Here is a 14,619-nt window from a genome sequence, read left to right as displayed (position 1 = left end):
GCTAAGAGGGATCTAGAGTCTTCGAATACTGCAACGAGGCCTAAGAAAAAGGCCAGATCTGATGGGCCCGTGAGAGTTGGGCCTACTGTTGCACTTGCTAGGGTGGTGATTTGTCAGCTTTGTAATAGATTCCATCTGGGCGAGTGTAGGAGGTCTACTAGAGCTCGTCTTAGATGTGGATCTTCTGAGTATCCTGTTAAAGACTGTCCATTGAGGACTAATTAGATGCAAGCTCCGGCTACTGAGACTGCACAGCCACCGATGGTAGTTCAGCAGCCATCTAGGGGCTGAGGCTAGGCTAGGGATGGTAACAGTATGGGCCGAGGACAGAGAGCACTGGGCCGAGGTGCTGGGCCGTCTGAGGTGAGGCAGCCTGCACTTGTCTAAGCTACATGTCGTCGTGAGGATGGAATGCTATAACAGGTACGCTCTTAATCCTTAACATACCTTATATTGCACTGATAGATATAGGCTCTACATATTCCTACGTTGCATATTTTATGTCTGAGACTTTAGGAATACCGTATGAGAGCGCTTTTAGTGAGATTTCAGTGGTGAGTCCATTGGGGTAGTCTATTAGGGTTAGTAAACTATTCAGGGACGTTCCGTTGGAAGTCTAAGGAAAGATATTTCTGATAAATCTGATGGAACTTCTGTTTGGGGAGTTTGACTTAATTCTGGGTATGGACTAGCTAGTGGAGCATCATGTAAGTCTGGATTGTGCTGAAAAGAGGATGGTTCTAAGGACCGAGGAGGATAATGAGATAATCGTGGTTGGAGAAAGACGGAATTATCTGAGTAATGTGATATCTGCATTAGTGGCAGAGAAGCTAGTAAGGAAAGGATGTGAGGCATTTTTGGCCTACATCAGTGCTTCGAATTCTGTAGACTTATCGGTTAAGGAAATCTATGCTGTGAAGGACTTTCCAGATGTTTTTCCAGAGGAATTACCAAGATTACCTCCGAGCCGCAAGGTAAAATTTAGATTAAGTTGATTCTTGGTATAGCTCTGGTGTCCATCGCCCCTTACCGAATAGCACCGAAGGAGCTGGCGGAACTGAAGGCTCAAATTTAAGACTGTTGGATCGTGGGTTTATTCGTCCCAGTGTGTCTTCGTGGGGATCACCTGTTTTGTTCTTAAAGAAAAAGGATGGTAAAATGAGGATGTGTACCGATACCTTCAATTGAACAAGTTGAAAATTAAGAATAAGTACCCACTTTCGAGGATTGACGACTTATTCGATCAGTTCAGAGGGGCTTCAGTGTTTTCTGAAATCGATCTGCGGTCAGGCTATCATCAGTTGAAGGTAAAGGAGGCTGATGTGCATAAGACGGCATTTAGGACTCGTTATGGGCATTACGAGTTTCTAGTCATGCCTTTTGGGTTGACTAATACACTAGCGGCATTCATGGACTTAATGAACCGTGTGTTTCAGCCCTACTTGGATCGATTTGTGGTGGTGTTCATCGATGATATTTTTGTGTATTTTAAGTCTAAGGATGAGCACGGCGAGCATTTAAGAGTGGTTCTGTAGATCCTTCGTGAGAAACAGTTGTATGCGAAGTTCAGCAAGTGTGAGTTTTGGCTTCAGGGAGTGACATTTCTGGGTCATGTAGTTTCTACGGAGGGGATTCGAGTGGATCCTTGTAAGGTTGAGGCGGTGTTGGATTGGAAATAGCCAAAGAGTGTGTCGAAAATTTGCAGTGTTCTAGGACTGGCAGGGTATTACCGACGTTTTGTTGAGGGGTTCTCGTTGATCGCAGCACCGTTGACTAAGTTTTTGCATAAAGGAGTTCCTTTCGTTTGGACTGACACGCAGTAGGAGAGCTTCGTGAAGCTCAAGACAGTTTTGACTTAGGCTTCAGTTTTGATACGACCTGAGCCTGGTAGGGACTTCGTGGTTTACAGTGATGCGTCACATGTGGGTTTGGGTTGCGTCTTGATGCAATACAGTAAGGTAGTTGCCTATGCGTCTCGATAGCTTAAGACTCACGAGGCTAATTATCCGACGCATGATTTGGAGCTGGCTGCAATGGTCTTTGCATTGAAGATTTGGATACATTATCTGTATAGACAGAAGTGTACCATCTACACTGATCAGAAGAGCCTCAAGTATCTCCTCACTTAGAAATAGTTAAATTTTAGGCAGCGTCGATGGGTTGAGCAGCTCAAGGACTACGACTGTAGTATTAAGTATCACCCTAGAAGGGCTGATGTGGTGGCCGATGCACTAAGCCGTAGGGCTGTGACCGATCTGAGAGTAATGTTCACTCAATTAAGTCTTTATGACGACGAAAGTCTTCTACCAGAGCTACAAGTGGAGTCGACATGGATTGAACAGATTAGAGCTAAGCAGTTAGAGGATAAGACTCTTGAGATACGATTTCGTCAGGTTGAGAATGAGACTACTACAGATTATGGGCTGAATAATGATGGGGTACTGTATTTTCGAGGTAGGATCTGTGTACCTAATTATGAGGATTTGCGACTATCGATTCTGAGGGAAGTGCATAGTAGTCCTTACGCTATACATCCTGGTGGCCAGGGCTGAAACGTGAGATTATCGACTTTGTTGCTTGCTGTTTGACGTGCCAGTAGGTTAAGGCTGAGCATCAGTTACCATCGGGTTTGTTACAGCCAATTAAAATATCGATGTGGAAATGGGAGCGAGTAACGAAGGACTTCTTTAGTGGGTTGCCCCTAACACCCACTAAGAAGGACTCTGTTTGGGTCATTGTGGATCGATTGACCAAGACCACACATTTTATTCCTGTTAGGGCAGACTTCTTTCTACAGAAGTTGGCCAAGCTTTACATTTCTGAGATAGTGAGGTTGCATGGGGTACTTGTCTCGATTATTTCTGATAGGAATCCTCGTTTTATGTCTCGGTTCTGAGGAAAGCTTCATGAGGCTTGGGTTTGAGGCTAGACTTTAGTACTACTTTTCATCCTTAGACAGATGGTCAGTCAGAGAGGGTGATCCAAATATTAGATAACATGTTGAAGGGCTGCATTATCGATTTCCGAGGCAGTTGGGAGGAGTACTTGCCTCTAGCAGAGTTCGCTTACAACAACAGTTATCAGTCTAGTAGACAGATGGCACCGTATAAGGCACTTTATGGTCGTAAGTGTCTCACACCTTTGTGCTGGACTGAGTTGGGTGAGCGACGTGTTCGGGGTCCGGAATTGGTATCAGAAATTGAAGATAAAGTCTGTTTGATTCAAGAACTCTGAAAGCGGCTTTTGATAAACAGAAGTCTTATACTGATCTAAAGAGGAAGGACATCGAGTAGTCGGTAGGGGACAAGGTTTTTCTTAGGGTCTCGCATTGGAAAAAGGTTCTGAGGTTCGGTCGCAAGGGTAAGCCGAGCCCTCGGTTTATTGGGCCATACTGAATTCTGAGGCGAGTAGGGCTAGTCGTATATTTGTTAGAGCTACCTCTAGAGTTGGGTCATATACATGACCTGTTCCATGTCTCGATGTTAAGATGCTACCGTTCTGATCCTACGCACGTTATGCCCGAGGAGGAGATTGAGACTACACCGGATATGCCGTTCGAGGAGGAGCCTGTTCAGATTCTAGATCGCGACGTTAAGGTCTTACGTAGGAAGTCTATTCCCTTGGTGAATGTGCTATGGCAGAATCATAGCACTGAAGAGGCTACTTAGGAGCCAGAGGATTCGATGCGATAGCAATATCCTCACATTTTCTGATCAGGTAAAATTCGAGGACGAATTTTCTTTAAGGGGTAGAATTGTAACGCCCTAAATTTTGGCAATTTCAGCTTTTGTGATTATTAAGTACAAAAATATCGAAACTTTTGTTTTTATTCTTTTTGGTATATACATGTGGCTTAAGAGGTTATGTACTTTGGGGTGTGTTTGGGATGTCCTAAGTCTAAGTTTTAACTTGGGCTAAATTTTGGTTTTATTTGAGTAAAGCCTATTTGAGTAAAGCCTGACTTTAGGTGAGTGGGCTTATAAGGAATTAATGGTAAAAACCTAACGGAATGGACCTGCTGGTCTAGTGGTTAAGATGTGTGTTGGTGTGTTGGAGGTCTGGAGTTTGATTCCTTGCAATAGCGATGGGATTATTTTTGCTGCAAGTTTCAGTAAAGTGTTGGGTTTTATTAAAATTCTGAGTTGAGGGTTTTAGGAAAAATTAGGGATTTTCTTATTCCCTTCTTTTTGGCAAAATATTTTCTCTGCTGTTCTTCCTCTTCCAAACCCTAGCTGCCAAAATTCTCTTCTTCTTTTTCCCTTCTTCTCTGAACTTTTCTTCTCCTTCGTTTTCTTCTTTTTCAATTAGTTGTGGCGTGTTGCTAGTGATTTCACCGGTTCGGTAAGTTTGGTTTTTGATAAAAGTTAAGGGATTTCCTTGGAGATTGTTTAAAAGGGATTTTGGTTACTGTTTAGGGAATATTCTAGGGTCTGTGGATAATTAATCGAGCTCATAACAGTGAGGAATTACCGTTGTTCGTTGAAGGTAAGTAGATCTCTCGTTTCGGGATTGGCCTATTCTTAACAATTTGACTTAAGAGACTGATTTTTGGCTCGGTATTGTCGATTTTAAGCTTTGAAGTGCTCGTGGCTGGATTAACAGTAAAAACAAACCAGGTGTGTACTCCAATTACGCAGAGTTTCAGCGAAAGCCAAAAAGTGGCCTATCGATGCTACACGGGCATGTTGTCTACCCGTGTGGTAGCCTACTTCACGAGACACAAGCGTGTTATTGACGAGGCAGGCCGTGCGAGTGCCATATGAGCACGACAGACACGAGTGTGTGATGGCTTGTAGGCCGTATGTGATGCACGAACTCAGGCAATGGGCCGTATAGGCCACACGGGCGTGTGGGCCCACATGGGATTGTGAGAATCTGGGCCAGTCCGTGTGATCCACATAGGCAAGGCCAATTTCGACTGTGTGACCCAAACGGACGTGTGGGCCCACACTGGCAAGGTACACGGGCATGTGAGACCCTTTAATCTGAAATGTTCTATAAGGTTGCACGGTTCACCCAAGTCGACTGTGACATGTAGTAGAGTCGGTAAGCCTTATCTGGACTCTTAATTCTGTGATGTATGGGTATGTATGATATATTTAGCATGATTATCTGATCTGTTCTGTTCTGTAAATAAATGTATGATCTGTTTGTTTGCATTATAACATGCCTTGCTTGTATGATGCATTGCATCGTGGTGGGTTTGACGAAGTGGAGGGAGTACCTAAAGGGCTTCATAAGTCCGTTATCTGGCAGCTAAGCTGCATACTTATGATATGTGTTGTGTTGTGTTGTGGTATTTTATGGTGTGTTGGGTTGGATGGGTCGATTATATCCCCATATACGGTGTGCAGGGATGGGTTGGTTGATTTTATCCCCACAGGGTGTGTTGGGTTGGACGGAGATGGTGTGTAAGGTTGGAGGGCATGATATTTCTGTTATCCAATCTGTTATGCATGTGATTTCTGTAAGGCTAAGGTCGAATAACTGTATTCTATTATCTGTTTGTATACATGTTGTTTGTGGGGATGTATACACTGAGTTGCGAAAACTCACCCCTTTATTTATTTATCTGTTCGGGTAATCCCCAGTAGTAGATGGATCGGTGTGATGGAGGGCTCGTTGGTGAACACTGGTAGACATTTACGGATTTTTCAGTAACACTTTACGTTGTCTACTTTATTTAAGTATTTATTCGGGGTTTATTTTGGGGATTTTAATTTGTTAAATTATTGATTTATGAATTAATGCTGTTTTAACTTCCGCGTTAATGAAATGTTTTCAATTAATATTTGGAATAGAGATTTCACGACTTAAGTAAAGATAACAAATTGGACAACTTTTAACTTGCTAAGTTTTTTTCTAAAAAGCACTCACATGTGACGCCGCTAGATTCGACCATAGCGTCTAGGCCGAGTTTAGGGGTGTTACATTTAGTGGTATTAGAGCTAGTTTCAAAACTCGACTATAAATTTTGGGTTCAAAAATTGGTTTTAGAGAAACACTTTCGAATGTTTTCAAATACTCTGATTAAGTATGTGGTTCACCGAGTCTCCGGCGCCGATCCTGTAAGTTTCTGAAACTTTGTATGAAATTGTTTGAAAGCATGCTTAGAATATATTAAATTTCTTTTTGAAAATACAGATGTTTGCTGTGAAACTACTGTAGGTAGTATGCTTATTGAAACACTCTAGGTAGTGTAAATTGAAAACCGTAGTAAACTACGATTTGCGATAACAAACTCTGAATACTTTGGTAACTCTTCTGCATAAAATACCAGATAACAACTATCGAAATTGTAAACTGACTTGCATAAAATTTTTAATATAGATTAATTCAAAATTACGATGAGCACACGTAGTACTCGTGGATGGGGTACTAAAGGCCGAGGTAGAGGCTGTAGAGGGATTCGAGCTGAGTCCTTTGCATTTGATACGATCCCTAATATAGACACTAGCGAGACGCCGGTGTCACCTATTACTGAGACCGGTGCTGATTCTCAGGACGGTGCAGCTAGGGATCACGCATTGTCTCAGGCGATGCTGCGAATCTTGGAGAGGGTCACTGGGGCTAATGCTGGATCTGGAGGCCGTGGGTCAGTTACGGAACGACTCCGGTCCAATGGGGCTAAGGTATTTAGGGGCACCGCTGGAGTTGCTCCTAATGTGGCTGAGTACTGGATGTAGGCCACAGAGCGTATTATGGATGATTTGGATTTTACTTCCAAGCAGAAGGTTAAGGAAGTTGTTTTGTTACTTCGCAATGAAGCATATCAGTGGTGGCTGACAGTTAGGGATGGCACTCAGCCTGACAGTCTGACGTGGGATTTTTTAAGACGGCTTTCCAGAGCAAGTATGTGGGGGCCAGTTACATCGATGCTAGGAGGAGTGAGTTCCTGAATCTTACTCAAGGAGACTGTTCGGTGGCCGAGTATGAGGACGACTTTCTGAGGCTGAGCCGTTATGTACGAGGCATGGTGGTGACTGAGTATGAGCACTGTGGTCATTTTGAGGATGACCTTAGGGATAACTTGAGGGTCCTGATAGCTCCGCAGAGGGAGTGTGAGTTTGTCGTGTTGGTCGAGAATGCCAAGATTACGGAGGAGGTTAAGCACACTGAGCGCTAGAACCATGACCGACAGAAGGCTAAGAGGGATATAGAGTTTTTGAATTATGGGGTGAGGCCTAGGAAAAAGGCCAGATCTGATGGGCCCGTGAGAGTTAGGCCTACTGTTGCACCTACTGGGGTGGCGATTTGTCCGCTTTGTAATAGACGCCACCCGGGCGAGTGTTAGAGGTCTACTGGAGCTTGTCTTAGATATGGATCTTTTGAGCATCGTGTTAAGGACTATTCATTGAGGACTGATCAGATGCAAGCTCCAGCTACTGAGACTGCACAGCCGCCGAGGGTAGTTCAGCAGCCACTTAGAGGTCGAGGCTAGGCTAGCGGTCTTAACGGTATGGGCCAAGGACAGAGATCACTAGGCCGAGGTGCTGGGCCACCTGAGGCGAGGCAGCTTGCACTTGTTTAAGCTGCACTTTGTTGTGAGGATGGAGATGCTCCAGATGTCATCATAGGTACGTTCTTAATCCTTAGCATACCTTATGTTGCACTGATAGACATATGCTCTACACATTCCTACGTTGCATGTTTTGTGTCTGAGACTTTACGAATACCGTATGAGAGTGCTTCTAGTGAGATTTCAGTGGTGAGTCCATTGGGGTAGTCTATTAGGGTTAGTAAACTATTCAAGGACGTTCCATTGGAAGTCCAAGGAATGATATTTCTGACAGATCTGATGGAACTTCTGTTTGGGGAGTTCAACTTAATTCTGGGTATAGACTGGCTGGTGAAGCATGTGTAAGTCTGGATTGTGCTGAAAAGAGGATGGTTCTAAGGACCGATAAAGATAATGAGATAGTCATGGTTGGAGAACGACAAAATTATTTGAGTAATGTGATATCTGCATTAGTGGCACAGAAGTTGGTGAGGAAATGATGTGAGACGTTTTTGGCCTACATCAGTGCCTCGGATTCTGTGGACTTATCGGTTAAAGGCATCTGTGCTGTGAAGAACTTCTCAGATGTTTTTTGATAAACCGTAATTTATACATATTTGACCCCATGCTTAACACATTTTTTAATGATTTTTCCTTAGAATTGGTGAATTCGATGCTCCTAATGGCTTAATTTCATGTTTTATACTTAGGTGAGCATAAGAGAGCAAAAAGAACGAGAAACAAGCCAAAAACGGAGAAAATGGGCTAACGTACGAAATCAACACGGCCTGGACTTCCTCACACGGGTAGACCACACAGCCGTGTCAATTTGGTAGAATCAAAGCACGACTCACACGGGTAGATCACACGCCCGTGCCTATTTAACAGGCTTGACCACGGCCTAAAGTAATCGCACATGGGTATATCACACGGGCGTGTCCCTGCTGAGCCCAAGTTTAGTCCAATTCGAAAAAGGCCAATTTTGAGGGTTCTTAGGCATTCCAAAGCCTATAAATACACCCTAGAGGAGGAGGAAAAAGAAAACACAGAGAATGAGGCAGGGAACTACTTAAGGAAAGCCGATTGATCCATCTCAGAAGCCGGATTCATTATCAAGACTGAAGATCTCCCCTCAATTTCCCTTTAGGAGTTTTGGGTTTTCTTTATGTTTTGTATTCATTATTCTTCTGAGATGTTTTCCTTTTTAGTTATGAACTAAATCCCCTAAATACCTAAGGGGAATGAAACCTAAGTCGAATCTTGTTATTATTTTCTGAATTGTATAATAAATATTTGGCTTGTTCTTAATTATGTGCTCTTAATTCTTGTCTTGATATTCCAGGATATTGATTCAAGTTAAACTCTTATTCAGAGGAGGAATAGACCTTGTCGAATGGTACATTTGTCATAATTAAGCGGAGTTGGTTGCGCGACTAGAGATAGGGTGAAACCTAATAAGAGGATCCATAGATCGAGTTAATGCAGCCCTAGGGAGTTAATTAGAAATAGATTTCAATTATTCAACTTAGGTTTAGACATTGTTAGTCTCGAGAGGGATAATAATATAACTTAGGGATTTCTACGGATCAAGTCAAATGAATAAATCGTCCAATTCGGAGTCAGAATAACAAGTGAAGTCTAGGTGGATTTTTCCTTAGGTATTGTCTTAATTTAATCGTTTTTTCAAAAGTAATCCCCCAATTCTATTTTCTATGAATTCTTAGTTTAGTTCATTAGTTAGTTAAAATAAACCCCATTATTCGTAGGCTAGATAATAAAAAGACAGTCATTACTATTACTTTTAGTTCCTTTGGATTCAAAAATCCGGTCTTCCTAAAGCTCTACTACTGTTCGATAGGCACACTTGCCTTCATCGTGATAATAGTTAGTTTCAAGAACGGTTAATTATAAATATTTAAAACTTGTCACGAAAATCACGTATAATTTTTCCAGAGGAATTACCAGGATTGCCTCGAAGCCGTGAGGTAGAATTTGGGATTGAGTTGATTCCTGGTATAGCTCTGGTGTCTATTGCCCCTTACGGAATGGCACCGAAGGAGCTGGAGGAACTGAAGGCTTAAATTCAGGAGCTGTTGGATCGTGGGTTTATTCATCCAAGTGTGTCTCCATGGGGAGCACCTATTCTGTTTGTAAAGAAGAAGAACGGTACAATGAGGATGTGTATCAACTACCGTCAATTGAATAAGTTGATGATTAAGAATAAGTACCCATTTTCGAGGATTGACGACCTATTCGATCAGTTCAAAGGGTCTTCAGTGTTTTCTAAAATCGATCTACGGTCAGGTTATCATCAGTTGAGGGTAAAGGAGGCCGATATGCATAAGACGACATTTAAGACTCGTTATGGGCACCAGCAATATTCATGGACTTGATGAACCGTTGATAAATTTACCTCATGTTTAACGTATTTTATGGATGATTTCCCATTAGAATTGGTGAATTTGATGCTCCTAATGCTTTAATTTCATGTTTTATACTTAGGAGAGCATAGGAGAGTGAAAGGAACGAGAAACGGGCCAAAATGGAGAAAATGGGACAAAGTAAGAAATCAACATGGCCTGGACCTCCTCACAATGGCAGACCACACGGTCGTGTCAATTTGGCAGGCTCGAGCACGGCCTGAAGTAATCGCACACTGGCGTGTCCCTACCGAGCCCAAGTTGAGTCCGATCCGAAAAAGGCTAATTTTGAGGGCTCTTAGGCACTCCAAAGCCTATAAATACACTTAGAGGAGGAAGAAAAGGAACACACAGAATAGGGAGTAAAGAATTACTCCAAGGAAGCCGATTGATTCATCTCAGAAGCCAAATTCATCATCAAGACTGATGATCTCTCCTCAATTTCCCCTTCACGAGTTTTGGGTTTTCTTCATGTTTTGTATTCTTTATTATTCTGAGATGTTTTCTTATTTAGTTATGAACTAAAACCCTTAAATACCTAAGGGCAATGAAACCTAAGATGAATCTTGTTATTATTTTTTGAATTGTATGATAAATATTTAACTTGTTCTTAATTATGTGTTCTTAATTCTTGTTTTGATGTCCCAAGATACTGATTCAAGATAAGCTCTTATTCAGAGGAAGAATAGACCCTGTCTAAGAGTACATTTGTCATAATTAAGCGGAGTTGTTTGCGCGCTTAGACATAGGGTGACAAGATTTTGCTAGATTAGGGTGAAACCTAATAAGGGGATCCATAGATCGAGTTAATGCAACCCTAGGGTGTTAATTAGAGAACGGTCTCAATTATTCAATCCAGGGATTAGACGTTATTAGTCTTGAATAGGGATAATAACATAACTTAGGGATCTCTACGGAACAAGTTAAATGAATAAATCGTCCGATTCGGAGCCAGAATAACAAGTGTAGTCTAGGTGGATTTTTCCTTAGGTATTGTCTTAATTCAATCGATTTTCCTAAAAGCAATTCCCCAATTCTATTATCTGTGAGTTCTTAGTTTAAATAATTAGTTAGTTAAAAGAAAACCTCTTTATTCCTAGGCTAGATAATAAAAAGACAGTCATTACTAGTACTTTTAGTTCCTTTGGGTTCGACAATCCAGTCTTGCTAAAACTTTACTACTGTTCGATAGGTGCACTTGCCTACATCGCGATAATAGTTAGTTTTAAGAATGATTAATTATAAATATTAAAAACCTATCACGAAATCGCGCGATCAACCGTGTGTTTCAGCCATACTTGGATCGATTTGTGGTGGTGTTCATCGACGATATTTTGGTGTATTCTACGTCTAAGGACAAGCACGACGAGCATTTAAGAGTGGTTCTGTAGATCCTTCGTGAGAAACAGTTGTATGCGAAGTTCAGCAAGTGTGAGAAACATTTCTAGGTCATGTAGTTTCTGCGGAAGGGAGTCGCGTAGATCCTCATAAGGTTGAGGCGGTGTTGGATTGGAAACAACCAAAGAGTGTGTCGGAAATCCATAGTTTTCTAGGACTGGCAGGGTATTACCGACTTTTTGTTGAGGGGTTCTCGTTGATCGCAGCTCCGTTGACTAAGTTGTTGCGTAAAGGAGTTCCTTTCGTTTGGACTGATGCACAGCAGGAGAGCTTCATGAAGCTCAAGATAGCTGATGAGTCGTAATTTATACATATTTTTATCCCATGCTTAGCACATTTATGGATGAATTATCATTAGATTTGTGGAATTCGATGCTCCTAATCCTTTAATTTCATATTTTATACTTAGGTGAGCATATGAGAGTAAAAACAGTGAGAAACGGGACAAAAACGGAGAAAATGGGTCAACGTGGGAAATCAACACGGCCTGGACTTCCTTACACGGGTAGACCACATGCCCGTGTCTTTTTAGCAGACTCTAACACAGCTTAAGCCACCTCACACTGGCGTGTCACACGGTCGTGTCCCTGTCGAGTCCAAGTCTAGTTCTATTCGGAAAATGCCACTTTTGAGGGTTTGGAAGCATTCTAAAGCCTATATAAACACCCTAAAAGGGCACCTAGAACAGACACAGAGTAGGAAGCAAGGAATTACTCAAAGAAAGCCGATTGATCCATCTCAGAAGTCGGATTCTCCTTCAAGATTGAAGATCTCCATTCAATTTCCTTCAGGGTTTTTGGGTTTTCTTCATGTTTTGATATCATTATTCTTCTGAGATGTTTTCTTTTACTCATATGAACTAAATCCCCTAAATACCTAAGAGGGATGAAACCTAAGACGGATCTTGTTATTATTTTCTAAATTATATGATAAATACTTGATGTGTTCTTAATTATGTGTTCTTAATTCTTACTTTAATATTCCAAGATAGTGATTCAAGTATTGATGTGCTTATTTAGAGGAGCAAAAGTCCCTGTCTAAGAGTAGATCTAGCATAATTAAGCGGATTTGATTGCACCCCTAGACATAGGGTGACATAAATCTACCGGATTAGGGTCAAACCTAATAAAAGGATCCATAGATTGAGTTAATGCAACACTAGGGGTTTTAATTAGAAAGAGATTTTAATTAATCAACTTAGGGTTAGACATTGTTAGTCTCGAGAGAGATAATAATATAAATTAGGGATTTATACGGATCGAGTCAAGTGAATAAATCGTCTAGTTCAGAGTCAAATAGCAAGTGAAGTCTATATGGATTCTTCCTTGGGTATTGTCTAAATCAATCAGTTTTCCCAAAAGTATTTCCCCAATTTACTTCCTGTACATTCTTAGTTTAGTTAATTAGTTTAGATAAAACAAATCCCCTTATTTTTAGGCTAGATAATAAAAACAAGGTTAATACTTCAATACTAGTACTTTTAGTTCTTGTAGGTTCGACATTCCGGTCTTGCTATAAGCTATACTATTGTTCGATAGGTGCGTTTGCCTTTATTGTTATAATAGTTAGTTTTCAATTGCGATCAATCAAAAATATAAAACTTATCACGAACATCAAGTTTTTGGCGTCGTTGCCGAGGAACTAAGATATTAGGAGCGCTTAATTTTTATTACTTTAGTCATTTATTTTATTGCAATTTAATTTTTATTTTAATTTTTTTATATCACTCAAATTTTCTTTTATTTACTTCTGGTAGGTTTTTATAGTTTATTACTAGAAGAAACCCGTCAAGACCTCTACTTTTTTATTGTGAGATCGAAAGTACAGCTCGCAGAAACCGAAGAGAAATAAGGCGAAGCCTACGATACATAGAGGAAGGGCAAGAGGACGATAGTCAAACTACAACCGAGGGGATGGCTGAAAATCAGAATAATCAGCTACCTCCTGTGGTTGCTGCAGGTCCAATAAATCAGAATCCTACTCCTCGTACTATGTATGATTATGCTAAACCTAATTTAATAGGAACTGAATCGAGTATAATTAGACCTGCTGTTGCTACAAATAATTTTGAACTAAAACCTAATACGATTCAAATGATACAACAGTTTGTTCAGTTTGATGGTTTGTAGGACGAGGATCCAAACACTCATTTGGAAAATTTTCTGGAGTTCTGCGATACTTTTAAGATCAATGGCGTTTCTGACAATGCCATACGCCTTCGGTTGTTTCCATTCTTATTGAGGAACAAAGCTAAACAATGGTTGAACTCATTACCATTAGGGTCAATCACAACTTGGGAACAAATGACCGAAAAATTTTTACTAAAATATTTTTCGTCGGCTAAAATGGCTAAATTGAGGAATGATATCTCTTCATTTGTGCAGATGGATCTAGAAACTCTTTATGATGCATGGGAGAGATACAAGGACCTATTGAGAAGGTACCCTCACCATGGGTTACTTCTATGGCTGCAGGTTTAGACTTTTTACAACGGTGTGAACCCCTCAACTAGACAACTCATCGACGCAGCTACCGGTGGAACATTAAATAACAAAACACCTGAAGAGGCTTACAAATTTATTGAAGAGATGTCACTGAATAACTATCAGTGGCAAGTCATGAGAAAATATCCGACAAAAGCAGTTGGTGTTTTCAACCTCGACGCGGCCATTATACTATCAAACCAAGTAAAACTTTTAAATAAAAAGATTGATGGTTGATATGGTTCTACTCAGGTACATCCAATGATGATGTGTGATTCAAATGGAGAAATGCACAACCCAAATTATCCATCCTTCAACCCTGGAAATGAGGAAGAACAAGTCCAATATATGGGTAATTGTAACGCCCCTAATCCGAATCTGTCACCGGAATAGAGTTACGGAGCATTACCGGAGTTACCGATTTATTTATTAGATATTTTATTTCATCTAACGTTCATATTTGGAACCAATTTAAATCAATCATATTGTCCCTTAAAATACTTATTTTTCTCGACATGTTTTACTTGAATTTATTACTCACCTCAATATACTTAATTTTCTTGTATCAACGTATCAAAGATAATCACATATTGACATATCATGATAAATATCATTCTCTTGCCATTTCTTCATAAACATAAATCAGGTAATTCATTATTTCGATATTTTATGCATTTAAAAATAAAATTCTTGCAATTTAATCCTTATTTCCAGCCATTATTCTCATACAAATTGATAACAACCCATGTATTCTATAAAATATCAGAATTTTTCATAATTTCAACACTTTTCAATTTAATCCTTAAAAAATGTTTTTTCC

General features: G+C 40.6%; 1 non-coding gene across 1 annotated transcript; it reads right to left on the bottom strand.

Annotated features, from left to right (window-relative positions):
• Window positions 1-13,667: 13,667 nt before the first annotated feature.
• Window positions 13,668-13,774, bottom strand: LOC121211666 (small nucleolar RNA R71). The gene has a single exon (XR_005906885.1). It is a non-coding gene; the product is annotated as a small nucleolar RNA R71 (small nucleolar RNA).
• Between the last annotated feature and the right edge of the window lie 845 nt (window positions 13,775-14,619).

The sequence above is a fragment of the Gossypium hirsutum genome, chromosome A12, assembly GCF_007990345.1.
Source record: "Gossypium hirsutum isolate 1008001.06 chromosome A12, Gossypium_hirsutum_v2.1, whole genome shotgun sequence".
In the NCBI taxonomy this organism is placed as follows: domain Eukaryota; kingdom Viridiplantae; phylum Streptophyta; class Magnoliopsida; order Malvales; family Malvaceae; genus Gossypium; species Gossypium hirsutum.
Note: the sequence above shows the minus strand (reverse complement) of the source record. Positions and strands in the feature narration are given on the sequence as shown.